Below are 11,544 nucleotides of genomic sequence, written 5' to 3'. Positions count from 1 at the left end.
AGAATTGCAGCATATGTTAATTTGGTGTCATCCTAGAAGGCACACGGAATAGAAATAGTCGGAAATTGAGTGACAGACCGACTATACTTTGGGCTGAAGCCGAATATCATCATATCTGGTTTTGGTCCAAAGTCATGCTGACCTGGTGCTGGATATTCGGACATTTCTACTCCGTGTGCTTTCCGGGAATTGTCTGGTCATATACAGCTAGGTATGACATGGCTGCGTTTACAAAAAAGTGCAAATAAATCAAATCGAGCTTAATTTTATAAACATGTGGCTAGTCTGTTCGGGTAATTTGGGATTTTGATACTGGCAAATCAGTATATGTGATAGAAACCATACATGATTATAGTCAAACTTACGTAATTCCTTCACTAAACATACAAATCAATTGTTATCCGTGTCTTGCATCAGATAGGTGCCATCTGGGTCTCTATCTAAGCTGAGTCTCTATCACTGGATTCCGTTTGCCAGTTTTCAATACTAAATACAATACTCTAGTTCAATGATAGACAACCCTGCCAGCGTAGTAAACCACAATCAAAAGTGCAAACTGCATGCGGTTCGTGATATTTCCAAAAAATAATTACGGCAAACAAGTTGTCCGTCACCAGCCTAGTCAAAAATACTTAGAAAACAGCAATTCAACTTCTATTATCAATCATACCAATGCATCTACATCCAAAGAATTAACATTTATTCAGGCATTTATTCCACTTTTGTTAACGTCACAACATTGTGAAATAACTACAACAATTCTGCATACTAAACTCTTTCGTACAACCCTCGGGGATATTGATTTTGTACCTATACTTCCAAGAATAAATATGACGCAAATATTAAAAGTGGATTTATGGATGAATATACTTGATTGAATTGTATAACAAAACAAAAATCTCAATATGTGAAAAAAAAAAAAAAGTTTAAGATTTATCGTCGATGACGCAAGCACAAAAACACAAAATCTTTAAAGACTCTTTTCTTTCACTCAGGAACAGAAAAATTTTTTGCATGATTTCATCTTCAATATTTTCTCATGTGTGTGACTTTCTCTTATTTATCATCAGACAATTGGTTCTGAAAACATTCAGGAAATATTCATCATCAGGACATTTGTTTTGGGACCATATATATATATATATATAGTTTTTTAACCTTAGACTGAATCTTGACATAATTTTGGCAATTTTACAGTTCGTCACTAGCAAGCAATATCTAAATTTGCATGAAATTTGAATATTTTCATCATTTGTTTCTGTCGTGACTGCTTTTTATGAAAGGAGAAATTGTTTGTTGGCAAGCATTTCGGGATGTTTGATTTTTCAAATGATATTTTATTATATATCGGTTGTAAAAATTTATTATTGTGGATCAAGAGATGCTTGATTGGTATATATTGTAGGGTATGCACTACTAAAGGGTTCCTGGTGTCTCGATTTTGAGAAAAATCTCGAAATTGAGAAGGAATCGAGATTAATTTTGAGCTGGAATCGAAATCCAAATTGAAATGGAATTGGAATCGAGATCGACACAGAACCAAGTTCGTGACGGAATCAATATTGAGACCAAATCGAGATTCAGTCGAGCCCAACCTCGAGATGGAATCGAGACCGGGACTGTACCTAAATTGAAATATCTCGTGGATCTCGATATCTCAATCCTTATGCAATTCTTCATAATATGCATGTCAAGTAAATCACTGAGGCTAAATCTACCCTAGGATAGGTATAGTCAAGTAAAGGTCGACTCAAATTCGAGCTATTTTGTCGTAGAAAGTGCTTAAAGTATGAAGTTGACTATAGCATCAAATACACTTTAGAGAAGAACTAGAGAACCCCTTAACTATGCAACAAACTTTGCGTATGCACGCCGGAACAGAAAAACGGCATGTTCATGGCATGTATGCGTACAAAGTTGAGTATCTTCAATTATGTATATTGATTGAGTATAATCATGACCTTGTGAGTTTGCTCATTGACAGTTAGGAGCTCCTAGTTAAGAGCTCTTGATGTTTCTACTTTGACAAATTTTCTAGATCATCTCAGGATATCTCGATTCAGTCCCAAGAATCCATACTTCTTTCAGAAAAATATGCAATTAAAGATAGAAAACTCTAATTCCGGTTACTCACCTTGAGCCAGCCGATGTAATTTACATCAAACATTTCAGGAACTAAATTTTCACTTAACATTCTTCATGGCTCATTTCAATCAATGACAAGACATCCCACTTATCTCCAGACACAAACAATTTCCAAAAATATCTTCAAAAAAATTCCTTAATAACAAGTTAGGAAGAGAGAATTTGTCAAGGAAAAATTCCAATCCATTAATTAGAAGGAGAAAAATAATTTTTCTCATCGTTAACAAGCGCCAGTGTCATTTCGAAACATTGCCCCTTAAGTATCTTATGAATGAAATAAGATGGGGCTGTTCATATATTGCGTCATGTTCTTAAAGTTCAGTACGCTCAGCACAATAAAAATTTTATAACGGAGGGGTTGGGGGAGATGCTTATTTAGCATTTGAGGAGAGAGGGAGTTGATTCCAAAAATCCATCCTTGTTACAGATTTCTCAACCTACCTGGACAATCATATGTTATGCTACTCTAACCATCACTACCGTACCCTAACCTAAAATACCATAACCTTCCCAACCCTACTATATCATATCCTACCCAACCCTACTCTAACCTGCCATGCCCTACCCTATCCTACTCTCCGGATAAGCAGATAAATTTTAACATACCCCACCTACCCGACTCCTTCTCCAGCCACAAGGTATTTAGTATAGGGTGGAATAGAGTAATCTACGATGGCTTACTATCCGGCTACCTATCCGAGTAGGATAGAATAGGATATGCCTCTTAAGCTAAGAATTGTATCCAGAATACGCCCTTCAGTGTCAGGAGGAGTCACCTTAGTAGCAAAAAGTCGATGGTCGTGTTTTTCGCGTTACGTAATAGCCGTACAGACCCCAAGCATAGAAAAGTATATATTTTTACTGTGAAAAGAATTTTCCTGCCGTCGCTCGCGTGATGTGCCTTATTTTAAAATGGAAGTGAAAAGCAATTTGTAAAGGTTAAATTAAAAATTTTTGAATTTTTTCAGTTTTATTCATCTCCGAATGTTATTATTATATATATCTTAACTATGTTAATGAGTGGACATTTTTTGAGGAAAATTAATGGGAATTTTATAATTAAAATTATACATTTTTGTTGATGTTTGTGAAACAATATTTATTACTGTGCATTTTTCTCTTTGTTTGTAATCAACAATTTAATCATATTAAGTCAGGGGTGGACAACCTGTGGTCCATGGTACACTAAAAATGATTGGAAATGACGTGAATCGTGAGCAGTGTGCGGTTTTGATCAAAAATTACCTCAAAGGTGGATCATAAAAATTAAAAGGTTGTCCATCCCTGCATTTAAATACTCAAGAAAGAAATGAGAATCTTGAGTCAATTAACAGTCGATGTATTCAGCATGTGACAATTTATGTAGATTTATAATAATTTTTTGTTGCTGTTTTTTTTTATGTGATGATTATGAAAAGAATGTGAAACATTTTGTGAAGCAAGAATGAGAGAAATAAAGTATAACAAGGCAATAATAATAATAGTAACAATCAAGTATTGATGTTGTGTTCATTTATTGCTCGTTTCAATAACTTCAGTCATTAATTTTACTGCAGAAAATATTTTGTAGCTATTGTTTCTTTTAGATGAGCAAATTTTTTACAGTCATTTGATATTAAATTGCATAAACTAACCGAAATTACTTTTTAATTGCTTTAAAATACATTTTTACTCTAACTTTTGTGGACAATATTCTCATCTCGTATATCTATCTCTATGCATCAGAATCAAATTACGAAGAGCCTTTTTGGTATAGAGAATAAAGAATGTTTGGGTTTTTAGCGTGGATTATTTGGGAGTGGAAACGATTAATTGAACACAATACCCTACCCCGGGGCAGCATAAATCTATCGCTCGGTTGCTAGATCAATTAGTCTTCGATTGCACGGTTTCTCGGTTGCTTAGTCACTCGGTCTCGGCCACAGTCTCAGTTACAGTCTCGACCTCTCGATGGTTCAGTCGTGACTCGGTAGCTCAGTCACTCGGTAGCTCAGTCACTCGGTAGCTCAGTCACTCGGTAGCTCAGTCACTCGGTAGTTCAGTCACTCGTTGGCTTAGTCACTCGTTGGCTTAGTCACTCGGTGACTCAGTCACTCGGTGGCTCAGTCACTCGGTGGCTCAGTCACTCGTTTGCTCAGTCACTCGGTTGCTCAGTCACTCGGTAGCTCAGTCGTTCAGTAGCTCAGTCACTCGGTAGCTCAGTCACTCGATAGCTCAGTCACTCGGTAGCTCAGTCATTCGGTAGCTCAGTCACTCGATTGCTCAGTCACTCGATTGCTCAGTCACTCGGTAGCTCAGTCACTCGGTCGCTTAGTCACTTGATTGCTTGATGACTAGGCAGCTCAGTTGCGCAGTCACTCAGACGCTCGGTCACTCGGTCATTCGGTTACTTGATGGCTCGGTCACCCAGTCACAAGGTCATTTAGTCACTCGATCGTCAGTCACTCGGTCGCTCGATTTCTCAGACGCTCGATCGCTCAGTCGCTCGGTTACTTGATCGCTCGACCGCCCAGTCGCTCGGTCGCTGGGTCGCTCGGTCATTCAGACGCTCGGTCACTTAGTCACTCAGTTGCTTGAACGCTCGATCGCTCAATCACTCGATCACACAGTTGCTTGATCGCTAGGCTGCTCAGCCGCTCAATCACTCGCTCATTCGGTCGATCGGTCGCATCATCGCTCGATCACATGGTATCGGTCTCAATCTCAGTCTCGGTCTCAGAAAACTATCTTAAAATCCCAAAAGCCCAATTATTCTCAAAATCACACACTTCTACTACCAAAAATCCACGCTATGATTCATAGAGAGTTAACTATCCAAAACTCATTCACTCCCAACAGAACGATACAGAAAACTTTTCTGTTATACTCATTTAAATGGAACAAATACAATTTTATTGTTACTGAACAGAAAAATTTTATCATGTTTTAAAATTCCCTTAAGATTCGTTGCTGCAAACGTTTAGCAATTATGTAACATAGAAAAAAAAATAATATTTTTAATCATTGTTTGTACCAAAAAACTCAGAACAAAGTTTTTTGAGATTTTTCTCCTCCTTGAATGTGGATTTATTTTTATTATGAAAAATACTACAGCTGGAAAATATTTCGCAATACATCACGCATGCATGAATTCATAATACACATATATATACAGTAGAAAAATGAAGGAAATTCTTTTTCATGAAATGCAAATTTCTTTCTTCCTTTATGTTGCCTTTTTCTCTGGTACAGAGTTGGGGATTTGGGGATTTTGCGAGTTATTTATCGATAATATCCAATAATTTGAGTCTTAGTTGATCTGTTTCTTGTCGTCAGCAACTTAATTGCTCCTTTGATTTCTGGAGACTAGGGTACGACTATGGTTTCCAAAAAGGGGAATTTTCCCTGGGATTTCTGGGAACAGGAACGGGAATTCCCATGAAATTTCGGGAATTCTGGAATTCTGGAATCCCTAGGTACGATCAAGAACTGCATTTACTGCATTTTAGATGAACAGGCTCACAATTTTTTGCTACCTGGTTCATCCAAGGCTTCAAGCTTGCGTTTTTTATCTGTAGGCCTGCAATATCAGCCACTTCTGTAGATACTAACTGTTTAATTGATACTGTTGCGACTCGCGACGAACAGCTTTAGGGGCTTTGACTTCCCGCCGTCATGAAAATGCATGGCTACTATAAACTTTTCATTAAGACCAAAATATTGCTGACAGCTTTATCTGGACTCCCTTAATGCTCCGTCATGGAAACATTTAATAACGCAAAATCGACATTCAGCCTCCTTGACACTTCTTGCCAAAATGAAACGGAGTTGATTTGATGTTATTTAATTTATCCGTTATGGGCTCGTGACTAAGTCCTTTTTCTTATGTGTAACTTGGGAGTGTAAGTAATACGCGGTCTCAAAGGCAGCCATTCAATTGCTTGCAAATGTCAACATTTGATGAGAAATTTCCAACTCTGCCCACAACCGCAAAATGATGCTTGATACAAGCATGTTCAGATGAATAGAAATAAAGTTAGTTTTTTTTTCATCTCTAAAGGAAGCTTCCGGGGTGTCATATAACAGAACAAATGCATTTCATGATACAAAAAAGAAAGAAGAAAAAAAGGCGTCAAAAGTGCTCGAAGCTGTATATAAAATACACAAAGGAATTTCAATTATTATCACGCATAAATCCTAGTAACACATATAGCATCTCCCACATGTACAAACAACAACAACAACATCAACAAAATATGGCACATAATTTCTATATATTTATATTCTATTTCTATTTCTCTTTCCATTCATGCATCTTAGCTGCAAAGAATAATAAAATGGATAACCGGAATTACGTAAATTCTGATAGCTACGAAAAGTTAAAGACCAAACGTGAATCTAAAATACCAAAAATCCAAAATAAGCTTGTCCAACATCCACCGCAAAAGCCATTGTGTCCAAAAAAGCCAAAAAAGCTTTCTGAAAAATGGCTTAAGCAACCGAACAATGAGAATCAAAAGCCAAATGGAATTAATGAGTCTGAGATGTTAAAGAGCATATCCAAGTCTAATAATGATCTCTTAAGTGAAATCAATAATTCGTTGAAGGGTGAAGCAAGAGGCTTTGTATTCAAGACTGGTAATTACGTCCATTGTGTCTGTGTCCAGATTTTCTCCTCTTGTACTTCCTTCCGTTCATTTATTTATTTTTTTGTGTCTCTCATCCAGTGATGATTATACCCTCCTCTTTTGCATGCTATTTACACATCCTATGGGTATCTTTTGTTGTTTGCTGTGTATTGTCCCATAGCTACATACTGGAAAGTTCTTTCAATTATTTTCTCACTTTACACAACATATATATCATGTATAAGGACATGTACAATGGATACGAATTTTTTTCGAAAGCACTTTTAGTTGACTTTACTATCCATGTTGACTATACTACCCATGTATTGAAAAGTTTGAGTATACACAAGTTTGAGATAAGGATGGAGATTATTTTTTTTTCGTTCAATGTTTTTTCAGTGCAGTTGGGTGTGAAAATTATTTGGAAATTGGGGAAGCTGAAAATATTGTTGTTGGATACAAAGGGATTTAATATGATTTGTTATGATTAGATTTGGGGTACACTAAGCTATAGTTCTAGGGAACTGCTAGGATATGTCCATATGGTTTAACTGAGACTATAGCACTTTACTAGGGAATCTTTCAGACAATCGCACTAAAGCATATAATCAGGGATGAGTTTGTTGATATGAAAGCACACTAATGTGCCGCGGCTCACAGGTTGCCCGGCACTGACCTAGAGTATACACTACCTACCAGCTAGGCAAGAGTAGATTCTAGAGTAAGAGTATCACGATTAAACTGTGAATAGAACTTAGAAAAGAGATAAGAGGCTTATCCAGAGACGTATCTAAGAGAACGGCCTAAGCGGCCACCCTTAGGTAGTACATAACCTGATTGATACCTACAATATCACCCAACATGCCTTCTTAAGCGGAAATACCTAAACAACTCCAAAATAAATTCAAAATTCCAAAAAGTACAAACTTTAAGCTCAAAATGCACTCTAATCCTCCACCTCACCAACATAACTTCCAACACAATTTTTTTTTTGTCGGTTTGTTTTTTTATGCATCTCCAGATTCTCAGATTTCATATTGAAATAAATTGCAAAATGACAACTCTTGTTGCTATTGTTTTTATGTTATTTTTATTCTCTGTATATACACATGTGTGTGTGTATTAGTGAGTGTGCAAATAGACCACATAAACCGTATGAAAAAAAAGTTTTTTTTAATTTTCCACTTCCATCGAGATAAATGGATTTTTTGAATTTTGAACAATAATTTTACTCTCTGGTTGGGCAGATGTGGGCAACCTGTGAGTCGCGGCACAGAAAAATTTTAGGAAATGCCATGAACCGTATGTCGTGTGCGGTTTCGGTCGAGGCTTACCAACATCAAGGTGTGTCTGAAAAAATTAAAGTTTGACCACCCCTGGCCTAGCAGCTCGAGTAGTTTGTTATTTATTTTTTATATAAATGAATAATTCTTTTAAATGGAACTGGATATTGTTATTTGATGGAACTGGAAAAATTATTACTTTTTGAAATGGGTTTGGCGTACTTTAAATGAACGATTTTATTAAATTTATTGGATTACTTTTGAGGATCAACTCGACGCCGCCTTTAATCCATTCGAATCGGAACAGATTTGCACGTCGCTGCTCACATTGCAGTTCATAAAATGAATTTATGCAGTTATAAGTTTTTCTTGACCTATATATTGAGTAATACGTATTACTTTTCACGTTCATCTTCACACAATACACAGACACAGACAGTAAGTGGGAAAAATGAGAAGTTTTTCTCTCTTTTACTTTTCCTTTTTTTTCATGCTGAGACTTTTGAATACAATTCACTCTGGGTCCGGAGTTGGATGCAGATGAAAGTGTATGAGGAAGTCGAGGGATGGGAATATGATGATTTTGTTGAGAATTTGTACTTACTTTGACTTGGGAATTTTTAAGGAATTTTGAATCAATTTTACTTGATAAGAATGTTTTGTAGCTTAACAACAAGTCAGAGCTCGAAGTTGATTTTTATGTGAAGACGAGTTGACTTGAGTCCATTCAAAAATCGAATAGCCTTCAAGTTCTGCCACAAGCTATGTACTTGTGATTTAATAGATCATTAGCATAGTTGAGTAGGAGTTAGCCCGAGTGACACAAATGAAGAAGTCACTGCCACAGAGATTTTAGGGCTGTATTAAAACTTCTAAATAAGTATTATTTATGTTAATTAAGTTCTGCAAAGCTGGCTCATGTGTAGCTCAACTGAGGTCCATGGCCTCCTCCTCAGTCATGCTCTCTGAAGCTGGCTATCTAGACTTTGCAATTGCTAGTATTAAGTAAGTAAGTAAATACTAGATGAGGACACTCGTGAGCGTTGTTCTCAACTTACTTTGACTTCTTCTTGACTTACTACTTGAACTTACTTACTTCTTAACAGCACGCTCTTTGTCTGCTAGACGTCATAGATTACTGAAATGCATTCAGTTTAAAACTACACAAAGCAGCATATTTCATAATACTTAAGAACTTCAAATCAGTATCTGTAAGAATATATTGAGCAGAAAATGTAAATGTGCAAGATTCATAAAATCTTAATTAGACTAAACGAGAGTCGTAAATTCTCAAAAAACAGAAGTCATTAATTTAGTCTACTTGATAAGATCCTATTTCAGTACGGAGCTATTTCAGTTCGGCACGGATTGCATCCAAAAGTTGAAAATTCATGCGTTTTTAGAATCCATACTTCACTGGTCTCACCGGTGATGTTTGCCCTTACTGCAACCATGTTTCTATGTCTGCCTTCTGTTGTAACTGAAGCTTAGGTTTTGTTGCTTTCTTTGTACGTGGTGATTTTAGGAATGGTCGGTTTTAAGCCTTACCATCCCTAGTCTGATTGTGTGGGCAGCCCCGGACAGACCCTTCCCATATCCCGACACATAGCTTGGTCGCCAGCGGTGTATTTAGCGATATGAATGTTTGCCCTTTACACATACTACTGATTGTAATGACTCAATCACATTCCATTCCTTAAAATTCCCAGAAAAATTCTTCAAGCTACAGACATACTTCAAACCCTTCAATTCGCATAAACTAATTACATCCATTTTTCCACGTAATTTTACATCTACGCACAACTCTATCAACTCTTCCTTCTGTAAACCTACGAAAACTGAGTCATCGACTCAAAAATATCTCTAATTGATAAAACTCAAGCCAGTCAGTGCCAATCTGATGTAAAATTGATGTTAATTACATTAAAGACGAAAAAAGTTCTTTAAAATTTAATTAGCCGTATATCCAGTCCTTAAACTTTATCGTAAGGACATCATTTATCATCAAATGTTTCAATCTGTTGTAGCTATAGTGACACTCAATCCTTTGTGTCTGAACATCAATGTTGTAACTTGTGTCTTATTTTTTTTGAATGAAATGAGAGAGAGAAATAGGGCTTTTGGTTTTGCGGTTTGCCGTAAGCGCTCATTCATGCTTGAGAATTTATAGCAACTCAATTAAAAAAAATAAAATGATGTCAAAACGAACGAGAGATTTTGCATTGCGGCAGATCGTGTGTAATAAACAGAATTTTTTAGTGCAATTTTTGAAGAAAAAATGACGGTTAAAATGTCACTTTGGCTGGATGGCTGGCTTGCTGGCTGACTAACTGTCTGGGTGGTTATTTACATCTGGCTGGGTGGCTTAGTAGCTGGCTAGCTGGCTGGGTGACTGGCTAGTAGGTTGGGTGACTGGCTAGTTGGCTGGATATCTGGCAGACTAGCTAGGTGTTTGGCTAATAAGCCGGTTGACTGGCCAGCTAGCTGGGTGTCTGGGTGGCTAGCTAATTGCTTGCTGTCTGACTAATTGGTTTGCTGTCTGGCTAACTAGCTGAGTGTCTAGATAGCTGGCTAAGTGACTGACTAGCTGGCTGGGTGTTTGGCTAACTGGCAGGGTGACTAACTAACTAGCTTGTTCTCTGGCTAACTGGGTGTCTGACTAACTGGCTGAGTGGCTAGCTAGACTGGCTAGGGGTCTGGCTAACTAGCTGGGTGTCTGGCTAACTGGCTGGGTGACTAGTTTAGCTGACTGGATGGCTCGCTAGTTGGCTGAGTGTCTAGCTGAATGACTGGCTAAGTGACTGACTAAGATGCGAGATCTCAGCAATCAGACGAGAAGATTCAAATTTTTCAGAGTCGTTAAGAATTTGAATTGCAAAAAACCGTTAACTTTTTGTCACTTAAATCCTGATCGCTGTCCAAAAATGCGCATTAAACCCTCAACAACACAACTCATTTCAACACTTATTTTACTTCTCCTCTGTCTTTCACGTTTATTTTCCATTTTTATTACTCTTAATTCAATGAAATTTCATTTTTATGTAGTATTTTTACATTTTGAATGTATTAAGCCTTGTTTACAGTAATAATCTTATGATTATTGAAATTTTTAATTAAGTAGAAAATTTATTTTTTTCCCTTTTTTTCTTCTTTAAACACACATTTATTCATCACTGCTTGCCTCAACCGAAAAGATACTATTTCCCACCACCGAACCCGACCCCGACTCGACCATTTGAAATACATTTGAACAAATTTTACAGCGATCAGAAATGAAAATTCAGTAGAGTCTATATTTAGAATCTATATGTAGATATACGAATATAAAAGAATACATTATAATTATACTGTACAGAGTAGTGTAGCATTTCGAATTGAATCGTCTCAGGTTTTACTATGACTGAGATGGCAAGCCAAAAGCAACTTTTTTTTATGTTCATGTATATGAAGGAAAACTGAGATTTACAAACTCGATTTTGGCTTTATAATGATGAAAAAAAAAGACTAAC

At 36.8% G+C, this 11,544-nt stretch overlaps 1 protein-coding gene across 5 annotated transcripts in view; it reads left to right on the top strand.

Annotated features, from left to right (window-relative positions):
• The window catches only part of CAP (Cbl-associated protein), a 103,059-nt gene that overhangs the window by 64,408 nt on the left and 27,107 nt on the right, over positions 1-11,544 (top strand). The window lies entirely within an intron of this gene.

This window comes from Chironomus tepperi, unplaced genomic scaffold (assembly GCF_022539635.2).
Source record: "Chironomus tepperi strain 1889 unplaced genomic scaffold, CSIRO-AGI_Ctep_v1 contig_284, whole genome shotgun sequence".
Lineage (NCBI taxonomy): Eukaryota > Metazoa > Arthropoda > Insecta > Diptera > Chironomidae > Chironomus > Chironomus tepperi.
This window is presented reverse-complemented; position numbering and strand designations above follow the sequence as displayed.